Genomic DNA, 13389 nt, shown 5'->3' on the forward strand with positions numbered 1-13389 from the left:
GCCGTGTCCTTAGAGCTGTTTTGCAAATACTGAAATTCCCACCAGATGAAAGATGTATGCCACCCACAAGCAGGTAGACTCCAGACTGGTTGGAACCGGAAGGTTGAAGATGCTGACTCTAGATTACCTCACCATCAACCAATCAGAAGAATGTCCACGAGCCCATCGCTCACTTCCTAAACTCCCTCCTTTACCCCATCTTTATAAGGCTTTTCGGAGCGCCTTTGGGGAGTTTAGGTCTTTTGAGCACTAGCTGCCTGGACTCCTTGCCTGTTGTCCTGCATAAACATTGCACTTTCCTTCACCACAACCTTGTGTCCATAGATTGGCTTTACTGTGCATGGATGAGTCGACCCAAGTTTGGTTCAGTAACGACTTCTCTCTCTCTCTTTGAACTTCTGACTTACAATCACCAAAACTGTATAAATAAGGTACAAAGCAATTGGAGCAGACTGAGCTATAATTTAGTCTCATGTTCCAATAAATATCTAATTAGCACAGAGACGAGAATACATATTTTAGTATCCTCTTAGGTACAAGAAAGCAAAACAAAACAAAAAAATCCCACAAGATCAATTCTTGTATTTCAAGTGTCAGTTTCTCAATAGTCTACAATGGGAGCTCCTTTAAACATCCTCGACCATGTTTTGGAATTTAAAATAGACACGATGTCTAGAAATCCCTGAGTGGGGAAAATACAACTTCATTTAAGTAATTCGAATGTGGGAGAGAAATTTATTCTTTATTAAAACCAACTCATCCAAGCAAGAGTGACTCATTTTTAGAAAACACGGTTCTTGGAGTTCCCATCATGGCTTAGTGTTTAATGAATCCGACTAGGAACCATGAGGTTGCAGGGTCGATCCCTGGCCTCGCTCAGTGGGTTAAGGATCCAGTGTTGCCGTGAGCTGTGGTGTAGGTCGAAGACACGGCTCAGATCCTGCATTGCTGTGACTGTGGCGTGGGCTGGCAACTATAGCTCCAATTAGATCCCTAGACTGGGAACCTCCACATGCCATGGGAGCAGCCCTAGAAAAGGCAAAAAGACAAAAAAAAATAGAAAACAGTTCAAAGATGGGGTGATACACACAGTAATCGAGATGAGAAGAAGGCACTCTTGGTGTTGACAGGCTTTGCACTGGGACACAGTTTCTATCAAATGCAGATGCATGAGAGAAAGGACTTGATTTGCAAAGTGCTATTAACTTGAGTGTATTGACCTCTGTTTGTATGCCTGAATGAAAGATATGTGCCAAGATTCATAAGCACATTGAGGTATGCGTCTAACAGTGTGGTACCAAGAATCAAACCATCTGTAATTATCCTCCTGAGGAAACTGACGAGCAGCACTGACCAGCAGCAACAGGTTGTGAGACAGTCTGTTCACATGCATAGTGTTCAACTCAGTGTCATTTACAGGAAAAATAGACAACCTTGTGTATCAGTCAGGGTTTTCCAGAGAAACAGAATCAATTGGATGTATTTGTTTGTGTATACATATATATACATGTATATATATGTGTGTGTGTATATATTCACACACACACACACACACACACACACGTATTATGAGAAATTGCCTCACATTATAATCACAGATCTGCAGTCAGCAAGCTGATGACCCAGGTGAGTTAAAAGTGAAATTCCAGCTAAAGACAAGCAGGCTAGAGACCCAGGAAGAGCTGAAGGCAGGAAAAAACCAATGGCCCAGCTCCAAGGCAGTCAGGCAGGAAGAACTCCCTCTTATTTGGGGGAGGGTAAGCCTTTCTGTTCTATGTTAAACCTAAAACTTGCAGAGATAAAAATATGGAAGACATATGATAAGGAAAAGATATGAACCAACACATCAATTTAATAAATTGCCGAGCACTCACTGATCTTGTTATGAGATTGAAGGCAGTGAACAAAAACTGATTTCTTGGCCTTGTGGAGTTTACCCTCAATGACAGAAAGACAGTAAAACATGAGGGTACACAAACAGAATATGATATGAGGGAGAGATAAGGGCTGGGGGGAAAGTGAAGCAGGTCCAGTGACTGGAGAGGGACCGGGGCAGGGTGGGGTGGGGGGATAGGGAGTAGATAACCCGAGATGGGGTGGATGGGCAAAGTTTGAAAAGTAAACTTTTTTTTTTTTTTTGTCTTTTTTTTTTTTGCTATTTCTTTGGGCCGCTCTGCGGCATATGGAGGTTCCCAGGCTAGGGGTGGAATTGGAGCTGTAGCCACCGGCCTACGCCAGAGCCACAGCAATTCGGGATCCGAGCCGCATCTGCGACCTACACCACAGCTCACGGCAACGCCGGATCGTTAACCCACTGAGCAAGGGCAGGGATCGAACCCGCAACCTCATGGTTCCTAGTTGGATTCGTTAACCACTGCGCCATGACGGGAACTCCTGAAAAGTAAACTTTTTTTAAAGTAAAATCTGAATTGCATTCATTTTATTTACATGAGGCAGGCTCATAAATGATTATTTTGACCTTCAGTGTAGTCATACTGACTTATACATACTGAATTAAATCGTAAAGAAATCGATTAGGGGTGGGATTTTTCACCTTATGAATGAAGACTAGAAATAGGTCCTTTACCACTGGCATGGTATAACTCCAAAAATGTATTAGGGGACCAGGTCTTTCTGTTCTTTCATTTGTAGTTTATGGGCTTTCCTCTTCAAGGTGAAAGACAGTTGCTGAACCTCTGGCTAGGATTTCCATGTGAAAAGTGAACATTTGAGCAGAGACTGTGGGGATGTGAGGGAGTGAGGCGATAGGAAAAGCGCATCCACACAGAGGGAAGAGCCAGTGGCCACGTCCTGCCTGGCATGTTTGAAGACTGGCAGTGACACCAGTGGAGTTGCACAGAGACCCCCAGAAAGTGATGGGGCAGGTGGTGGCGAGACAGGCAGAGGCCAGATCAGGTAGGTGTGAACATTTATCAGTGAATATGCATCTCTTCATCAAAGCTTTTACTCCCAATTTCCTTGTTTAGGCGCTTAGTATATTGGAAGCCCATTAAAAGCCATAGAACAGAAAAAGGAACAAAGCAATGAACACAAGATTTGAAAAGATCCATAAACACAGTGATGATAGGCAATACCCAAGAGGGTAGCAGTGTCCACTTAAATAAGCAAATAATTATACTGAGGATAAATACTTCTCAGCCTGTGCTAATTTCACCTGGGGGCTGACACGTGAAGCACAAAATTCAATATGTTTCATATGACTAGCATTTCTGGATCATAGATTGTTTTGCATGGGCTCTTATTGGAACTACCCCTCAGCAATGCATGTAGTTAAGATGTTAAGATTATATTCTAGAGAACACTTGTGGCTCAAATACAATTGTTTTGTATATTTTTGATATTTAAAGATAAAGAAGAAACTTGCAGAGAGGAATGTTTGAAAAGGAGTTATTAGAAAAAATAATCCTGGAATTTCTCATTGAACCAGAAATTAAGCAAGATCTCAAAGAAGGATGGACACATGTAAAAAGGGCAGATGCCCCTCTGACTGAGAAATCAAAGTTAACCTCACCTGTAAAGTCACACATCAGCAGCCTCGTCTTAAAATGCCCTAAAAACAGCACAATTCTCTTCTGAGCATCCCTGCCCAAAATGAACAACCTGAATTGAATGATGAGGAAACAGTAGATAAAGCCCACCTTGAGGGGTATTCCAACAAAATTATCAAGTCAAAGAAAGAACCCATTCCAGATTAAAGCATATTGTCTAAAGAGAAATGATGACTGTATACAACCCATGAGCTTTCGTATTTATGTATTTATGTAGGGGTGCTTGCAGGTGTCCTGGCTCTAACAAATCCAGCAACTTCTGTATTGTGTTCAAATGGGCAGAAAATTTAATATGGGGTTGGTGTTGCAGGGAGCTACCTGGGGTCAGGGCTTGTTATGCTCTATGTTATACACAAAGTAGATCTGCCTTGTGTACAAAGTTGTACGTTAAGTGAATTTTTGTTCGTATTCATCAGATTGATCTTCCAGACTGTTTGCCTGTCCTATTCTTTTTATTCCTCTCTAGGTTCTGTTCCCAGAAAGGGCATAAGTTTGTTCTAATTTTTTCCTAACTTCATCCTAACACAATCTTTCCTACCATGATGTATAAAAAGAACTCAATTTTAGCTTTGAAGATTTTATTATTTAAAGTACATATGTGAGGAGTTCCCATTGTGGCTCAGTGGTTAAGAAACAGACATACTGGCATTCGCGTCGTGGCTCAGTGGTTAGCAAGCCCAACTGGCATCCATGAGGACCCGGGTTTGATCCCTGGCCTCATTCAGTGGGTTAAGGATCCAGCGTTGCCATGAGCTGTGGTATAGGTCACAGACACGGCTCAGATCCTGTGTTGTGGCTACAGTTCCGATTGGACCCCTAGTCTGGGAACCTTCATATGCCTCTGGTGTGGCCCTAAAATACAAAAAGATTAAAAAAAAAAAAAAAAAGAACCAGACATAGTGTCTGTGAGGATGCCGTTTCAATCCCTGGCCTTGCTCAGTGGGTTAAGGATCTAACATTGCCTCAAGCTATGGTAAAGTTGTAGATGTGGCTCAGATCTGGAATTGCTGTGGCTGTGGGGTAGGCCTGCAGCTGCAGCTCCAATTCGACCCCTAGCCTGGGAGTTTCCATATGCCACAGGTGCAGCAGTAAAAAGAAAAAAGTACGTATGTGAAATCTTAGTTTCTACCCAAGTTGGGTGAAACATGGAAACTGATCTTTTTGAAACAGATTTTACCAATGTGGATAAGAGTCTTGCTAAACGTTACATAAAGAAATCCATTGTATACATCAATCTATTTCAGTGTCACATAAAAGTATTTGTAGTACATGAATCTTTCCCCCAAAAGGATGGATAGTTTAACCAGATTGCTAAATGCCTTGGTGGGTGATGGCACATAAGTTTGAAATAGAACTTGGGAGAGATGAACTGCTTTGCATTATGACTACCTGAGAGCTGTGGAGAGGGAAACAGAATGCCAGGCATCCACCAGGTGGGAGGCATGCTAAGAGGCAAGCAATATCATCAGCATAAGAAGTGGGGGGTTGGAAAGGAGGGGTCCGAGAGGAATTTTAGGGCAACAGGACTCTTGGGTGGGACTCATCAACCTCATGAAATGCTTAGTGTGCTTGGAGTAGTGGTAGAAACTGATAAAGAGTTGCAGTTCTGTGACTGACATGGTACCCAAATCATAAGGGTGTGTGCATGAGGACACTGCAGACAACTGAGCCACATAAGTGAACTCGGGTAACATGGAAAAGAGCCCACTTGGGAATATGTTCCATCATGGGTCTTGGTTTGGTGGGTGTGTGTTTATCCCCATTATAAGGACCGGTCAACGGTGATTTCCTGCACTTTTTTGTACTAAGCCATTTTTACAATGGGACAATTTGGTAAATTTCTGAGGCTTGTTCACAGGCAAACAAACTCATAAAAGGATGGATAACAGTCTGTTCGCTGGTTTTCTCTGAATAGATACGATGAGTCACCTCTTCCCCTTCGTTTGCCATCTGCTGTGATTTAGAAATCAGCCCTCATTTAAACAAGAGTTTGCTTTATTCTTTTTTTTCCCCTTCCTTTGATATTCTTGCACATGAGAAGGATTGGCCTGGGACTCACCCATTTATTTATTTCTTGTTGTACATGAGGAATCATATTTTCCGAAAGCTTCGTTCTCTTGTTGTAAACCAGAGCACCTAGTGATATGTCTTATCTCTTACAGGTTGAAAGGGTGAAGCCTAGAATGTTACATTTTTTTCTGTAAGATGGAAGACGGTGTCTGGATCAGGCAAAATGCATTAAAGAGCTTTTGATTATTAATAACTATGTTACAGCCTATATAGTATCAGATCAAAGTAGGTAGCAATTTCGGTCAGACTGAGAAACCACCCACATAGAGACCCAATGGTTCATAGCTAAGCTTGTAGGCAACTCTGAGCATCTCCCTGTATCTGTTCTGCTCACTGCTCTCAATCTATTTAGCAGGCATGCAAACAGTATAAATAAATACAGTCATACTGAGAAGATAAACTTGATTACTAAGTCAAGGTTCCTTCAGATTAGAAATGGGCTAGGTCTACACTTGTCAAAAATTTTGCTGATGGTGATCAACAAAATTTATTTACATCTTTGAACTGTAATTTCTGTGCTAACTTTCTTCTAAAAAGACCATTTGGGATTTCCCATTGTGGCTCAGTGGTAATGAATTTGACTAGTATCCAGGAGGACACAGGTTTGATCCCTGAACTTGCTCAGTGGGTTAAGGGTCTGGCATTGCCATGAGTTGTGGTATAGGTCACAGACGTGGCTTGGATCCTGTGTTGCTGTGGCTGTGGTGTAGGCTGGCAGCTGCAACTCTGATTCAACTCCTAGCCTGGGAAATTCCATATGCCGTGGGTGCAGCCCTAAAAAGCAAAAAAAAAAAAAAAAAAAAAAATTACGTTTTTAAAAAAAGGGTCAGCATCTCTGTGACTTGGGCTTAATTTAGCTATTTGGAGCAAGTCCATTTAAGGGATGTTGCTCAGTGGTTCAAAGAAGAATTATTCAGTGAAGAGTTTCCACTCATTTTATTGGATGCTAAGGACTGGTTATGTTGTCATCTTGGAGGAGAACTTCAGAGTCAAAGATAATGCCTACTTTTAGCCAGACTGCTCACTCTGAGCTCAGAGATGGAGAGGTACAACTCTTGGTTCTGAGGCTGATTTTTTTGGAAAAGTACATAACCCTGTGATCCTAAATATGTGTATCTACATAGGGAGACACAACCATGAAGGTACAGAATTGGAAATGACATGGTCTTTCTTGAGAGTTGTATAGTATAGAGCTTAGATTGGTGGCCAAAATATGGAGCTAACCCAAGCTGGGTTCAAGGGCAGTGCTGAACCTTGATGGGGGGAGAGGGAGGTAAGAGCTTGTTAGGTGCCCCCTCCAAGAGGAAGAAGAGCAGAACTGAGCCAGACACTTCCCGTTTATCCTTCCAGAAGTGTCTCCTTCTCCAAGGTGATCCTCCCTAGCCAGATGCGGTTTCTACCTTCCAGGGGAGAGACTGGGGGAAGGCTGGGAGCACAGTTGGTCTTCCCTTACTGGCAAATAACAGAACATTTTCAAAAATCTGTTTCTAGCGCTTATGCAGGCAATGTTTTTTTTTGTTTTGTTTTGTTTTTTGTTTTTTGTTTTTTCCTTTTTAGGGCCATACCCATGGCATATGGAGGTTCCCAGGATAGGGGTTGAATAGGGGCTACAGCTGCTGGCCTACACCACAGGCCACAGCCACAGCAATGTGGGATCCCAACTGCATCTGCGACCTACACTGCAGCTGACAGCAACACGGATCCTTAACCCACTGAGCGAGGCCAGGGATCAACCTGTGTCCTCATGGACACCAGTCGGATTTGTTTCCACTGCGCCATAAGGGGAACTCCTTATGCAGGAGATTCTTGTGATGTGTGGAGGACCTGCATGTGCACGTTGCCTAAGATCTATGTAATATGCTTGAAAAAATTGTGCTCAGTATTTAAAGGCCAACCACCTTGAGAAATACAAACGTTTGAAGTCAAGACCTGTATCACAGTTAGATTTATAAACCTGAACAGAAACCTGCAGGTTAAAAAAATAATGATAATTTTCCCAAAGGATCCAATTTCAATGAGTGGGAGGAGTGGGTCAAGTGGAAAAAATTTCTATTTCCTAATTGGAAAAAGAATAATTAAGGGGTTGATTCTGCTTTGTGCCTTTCTCTCTCTTCTTCTTCCTCTTTTTGTTTTAGTTTCTTTTTCACTGCTTTGTTTCTTTTTCTTTTTTTTGACTTTTGTCTTTTTACGGCCTCACCCACAGCATGTGGAAGTTCCCAGACTAGGGGCTGAATGGGAGCTGTAGCTGTTGGCCTACACCACAGATCACAGCTCACAGCAACGCTGGATCCTCAAACCACTGAGCAGAGCCAGGGATTGAACCTACATCCTCATGGATACTAGTTGGGTTCGTTAACCACCGAGCCACAATGGGAACTTATATATATATAAGTTTTCCATTATATTCCATCCTAGAAGATTGGATATTGTTCCCTGTGCTGTACAGTAGGACCTCATTTCTTATCCATCCTAAATGTAACTCTCAGTCCATCCCACTCCCTCCATCATCCTTCGTGGCAGCCGCAAGTCTGTTCTCCATGTCTGTGAGTCTATTTCTGTTTTGTAAATAGTTTCATTTGTGCCAGATTTTAGATTCCACATATAAGTGATATCATATGCTATTTGTCCCTCTGTTTCTGACTTACTTCTCTTAGGAAGATGATCTCTATTTGCATCCATGTGTTGAAAATGGCATTGTTTCAATTATTTCATTCTTTTTTATGGCTGGTTAGTATTGCATTATATATATAAATCACGTCTTAATCCATTCATCTGTTGATGGACATTTAGGTTGTTTCCATGTTTTGGCTATTGTGAATAGTGCTGCAGTGAACATAGGGGTGTATGTATCTTTTTGAATTACAGCTTTGTTCAGATATGTTCCCAGGAGTGTGATTGCTGGATCATATGGTAATGCTAAACTACCTTTAAAAGTTTAATTTCGAAACAGTCTTTCCTGAGTAATGCACTTCAAATAGTTGAGCAAGCTTTAACTGACAAACATTGGTCAATTTGATGTTAGGAGAAGCAGTTTAATCTGTTGACCAAGTCATTTGTACCATTTAGGACTATATTCCCCAGTTTGGGAACTACTGCCATCCATTTAAATTAATTCAAAGACAATAAAATTAAAAATCGTGCCCCTCAGCAGCACCAGCACACTTGTTAGTGATGTTAATACCAGTACTACGAAAAGCACCAGCACATTTAAAGCTCAGTAACCCCACGTGGCTCGTGGCTACAGTTTTGGACAGAGCAGGTATAATGTTATCACCATGGTAGAAAGTGCTATTGGACAGTATTGATCCAGAAAATAACTACTTGGGCTGTCAATGCCCAAGGAAGGGGCCACGTGCTAATTAAAGTGCTGGTCACTAGCGGGAAAATGGTAGGTGTGGTTACAGTGATTATGTCGTCCTTTGTTCAAAATGGAAAACATTATAATATTAGGATTAGAAAGCTTTTAAGGTTGAAAGTCCATGGAGTTAAAAATAAGAAAGTCGTATTTAGCAGTGCTGAATAAGTGGAGATGAACTCTTTCCCCTGTGTGTTCCGAGTCAATGAAATTTGGGTATGCTGCCATCATCTGGGTGATTAGGAAAACTGAACTAAGTCCAAGCATTTGAAATCATTAGCTGTCTCAAAATTGGCCAAATGACATAAAACAGAAGATGCCTTTTGTGCATCAAGGCTACTTTGCTTTTAGAAGGAAAAAAATCTTTCATCATCTCTTAATTCAAACCAATGAGCTAAACTGTTTAAATTGTTCACTATTTTGAAGTGAGAGGTCAGAGAGTCCCCATATACCATTCCACTAAGGAAAACAGTAGGTTAAAAATGAAAAATATCTTCTTAAATTTGTGTTTCTTCATAAATGATCCTCCATATTGGAAAGTAGTAATGCTAGGTTCTACTGAGAAGCAAACATTAGTAATAAGAATAAACCATTAAAATGAAATGAATATCTATTATCTTAATGGATTAGCAGATGAAGGCAGGAATTCACTAAATATATTATTTACTATGGCATCGATACTGCTTTTAATAATCAAACCATTACCCAGGAAAGCTAGCCAAGTGGAAGATGCTGGCCAGTCTGGAAGACACAGTGTGAGGCTGTGTGGTGCATTACGCATAGATACTTACTGCCTGATTACAAACAGGGAACTACAAATGGCGAATTGGGTTCTTGTTAGCCTGTGCTTGTGACCTAAGTAATTGGTCTGGCTCAAGAAGCACAGAAGGAAAACTGGTTTTCTGCAGGTGTCCAGCAGGTGGCAGCAGTGCTACAGCTAAAAGGAACATTTGTGCTCAATCTTACTTTTCTTTATGATGCCCAGACACAATCTAAATATCTATATCTGCAAGAAAAATCTGCTTTCATCCTGGGAATGACTGATTTTAAACATAGTTTGCAGAAAGCTTACATACAGCACCAGCTTCAAAGGCATAAGTGTAGTGTCGGGGCAGGAGCAGAATAAGAGCAGTCCAAACATGAGATAAGTTTATAGACAGACCACTCACTTTCCACTCTAGGGGAGGCCATCTGAGAAGAACCACTCCTTCTTTTTAAGCTCCCCTGTTACAGCAGTTCCTTCTTCTCAGCATGTAAGAAAAGCAATATATTTCTATCCTAAAAAACAAAATCCTCCACACCTTTCTTGACCTTTGCTCCCACCAGACACCATGCAATTTTCTCCTCTCCGTATAATCCAAAAACTTCTTGAAACCACTATCAGTACTTTCTAATCTCTACTTCCTCATTTCTCATTTGCTCTTCGGCTCCACCTCATCTGTTTCCCATTCTTGCGTCTCTCAACTACATCCTCCCAGCATCAAAGGGAAATTTGTTCAACTTCAAATCCCGCTGTTTCCTTGATGGTTAAACCTCTGTCACTCAGGATAGAGTTCAACTCCTGAACAGGCTGTCAGAGCTCTCTCTGCCTCCCTGACCTCATCTCTCACCTGCAGTGGCTCCCGGCACACACAGTGCCTTTTCTCATTTCTGTGCTTTTGTTTTCACTCTCTTCTCTCCCTGAAATACCCTAACCCATCTCCTTTCCCAGCTTTGCCTGAATTTTCCTACACGATCTTTAACACCAAGCTCAAATATTTCCTCTAAGTATCCTTCCCTAATTCCCTGAATCCTAGGTGGATAACTGAACTCAGATCTGAGTTTCTGCAATCCCCTCTTTATCTCTCTTGAACACACTTATTAGCAAATATCCTTGCTCTCTGTGTCTGTTATAGTTTTTGTTTGTTTGTTTGGATGTTTGCTTTCCCTTTCAGACTGAGAATTGCTATAGAGTAAAGAGGAGGTTTGAGAGTTTGAAGACTCATTGGAGACTCTGAACAGAAACAATATTACAAGCAACAACAACCAACAGCAAAACAGAAAAAAGAAATCAGGAGTTCCTATTGTGGCTCAGCGGTAACAAACCTGACTAGTATCCATGAGGATGCGGGTTTGATCCTTGGCCTCTCTCAGTGGGTTAAGGATCCCACGTTGCTGTGGCTGTGGTGTAGGCCGGCCGATATAGCTCCAATTTGACCCCTAGACTGGGAACCTCCATGTGCCTTGGGTATGGCACTGAAAAAACAAAAAAAAAAAGAAAGAAAGAAAAAAGAGATCACATTTGTTGTTACCAGAGGTGGGGAGTTGGGGGAGGGGGGATTGGATGAATTTGTTCAAACGGTGCAAACTTACAGTTATAGTATAAAAGAGTACTTGGGATGTAATTTACATGATGGCTGTAGTTAACACTGCTGTGTGATATATATTTGAAAACTGTTAAGACAATAGATCCTAAGAATTCTTATCACAGGCAAAAACCGTTTTTTTCTTTTTCTTCTTATATTAATATGAGATGTATGTTAACTAAACTTACCATGGTAATCTTTTCACAATATACATTAGTCAAATTACTGTGCTGCACACATGAAACTTATACATTGCTGTAAAAAAAAAGAATATTATAGTAAAAGACTCTGTCTTATACACATTATTGAAAACTTTTTTTTTTTTTTTTTTTTTTTTTTTGTCTTTTGTCTTTTTGTCTTTGGCATTTGGAGGTTTAGCAACGTGGGATCAGAGCCGCGTCTGTGACCTACACCACAGTTCACGGCGACGCTGGTTGGGGGGCCAGGGATCAAACCCTCGTTCCCATGGATACTAGTCAGGTGTGTTTACCACTGAGCCACAATGGAAACTCCAAAAACTTTCTTTAAACATCTACTACTTATCCAAATACAGACATTTATAGTTTTTTCAAAAGAATTACTGTAATGGAAAAATCATGGAATTAATCTAGGAGCTGATTATTTAGAAAATAATAGAATATGGTCTTTGAAAAAAAGTAGACAAACTTTGAAAAACCTAACTAAAGGTGAGGAAAACAAAAAAACAAATGGAACATGACAAATACTTAAAGAAGTTTGCTGACATTACAAAATACCATGCCCAGTAGTATGCTAACAAATTTGAAAATACAATAAAGTGTGTATTTTCTGGAAAACTACCAAATTGCTTCAGTATGAAATATTTAATATGAATGAACTAATCATCAAGGATCTAGTTTAAATATTTATCAAATGGTCTACATAACATACATTTGATATTTATAAGTTAATTACTTAAATATTTCAAAGGAAATTTATGTATCATTTTTCCAGAACATCAGTGTGTTTCACAAGTTAGCCTAACAAAGCAAAATAATACTTGTACCCCAAATCTACCCTAAGCTCCCAAACTAAAACCAAAACCAAAACAAAAATAAAAAACATATTTCAATTAAGAATATGTAGATAAGTCCCACATAGGTTATTGGTTAACAAAATGAAACCATATATTTTAAAATAATATGTCTTGGTCATAGATGATTTATTTGAGAAAAACAGGAAAGATTCAGTCTCTGGAAAGTTATTAGTAGGCTGTGTCTCAAACTTGGAGGAAAAATTACACAAAATTTTCAATTTTATCATGACATTTGATTAAATGAAATGACCATTTCTAAGAAATTCTTTATTTTATTTTTATTTTTATTTTGCTTTTTAGGGGCCACATCTTCGGCATATGGAAGTCCCCAGGCTAGGCGTCAAATCCAAGCTGCAGCTGCCGGCCTACACCACAGCTCACAGCAACGTGGGATCCCAGACCCACTGAGCGAGGCCAGGGATCAAACCTTCATCCTCATGGATACTGGTTAGATTTGTTTCCTCTGAGCCATGAGGGGAACTCCCAGAAATTCTTTTTAATAGAAACACTGTCCTTAAACATAATAAAGAGCTTCAAGTATGGGTTTTGATAAATTCATAATTTTTCCATTTTTAGTGAAAGAGCCAGTGGTTTTAATTTTACGTCCTGAGAAGAGAATGTGGGGAAATCCAAATTTAATTTTAAAATCCAAGTAGTCTATAATGATGTGGTCTTGCAGAATATTGATGCAAACAGCTATTAGGCAACATTGTGGTTTTTCCAGAAAAGGTCTAGATGATTTCAAACTTTGTAATGCTTTGCCTGTTAAGCTATATTTGTGTAATTCTGGAGCTCAGCAATATCTCTATAAAGGCATCTTTATACAATTTGGCCACTATTTTCCAGAGCAGAAAAAATTAAATGATATGAAATATTGATGGACCAGAGCTTACTTAAAAATGATTTAAAGAATTAGGCGTTCCCGTCACGGTGCAGCGGAATCGAATCCAACTAGAAACCATGAGGTTGTGGGTCCAATCCCTGGCCTCACTCAGT

At 40.3% G+C, this 13389-nt stretch overlaps 1 protein-coding gene across 25 annotated transcripts in view; it reads left to right on the forward strand.

Annotated features, from left to right (window-relative positions):
• Positions 1-13389, forward strand: part of TRPA1 (transient receptor potential cation channel subfamily A member 1) — a 253695-nt gene that overhangs the window by 136994 nt on the left and 103312 nt on the right. For 2 of the 25 annotated variants that reach the window (XM_085022098.1, XM_085022105.1), the window contains one exon: positions 11712-11819. The exons of the other annotated variants lie outside the window; for them this stretch is intronic. The gene's annotated coding sequence lies outside the window, so the exon portion shown is untranslated. The remainder of the gene's footprint in view (positions 1-11711; positions 11820-13389) is intronic. 25 annotated transcript variants of the gene reach the window in all.

The sequence above is a fragment of the Sus scrofa genome, chromosome 4 (assembly GCF_054392235.1).
Source record: "Sus scrofa isolate SSC_HxYL_T2T_F1_AM1 chromosome 4, Sscrofa_HxYL_maternal_Yorkshire_Landrace_v2.0, whole genome shotgun sequence".
NCBI lineage: Eukaryota > Metazoa > Chordata > Mammalia > Artiodactyla > Suidae > Sus > Sus scrofa.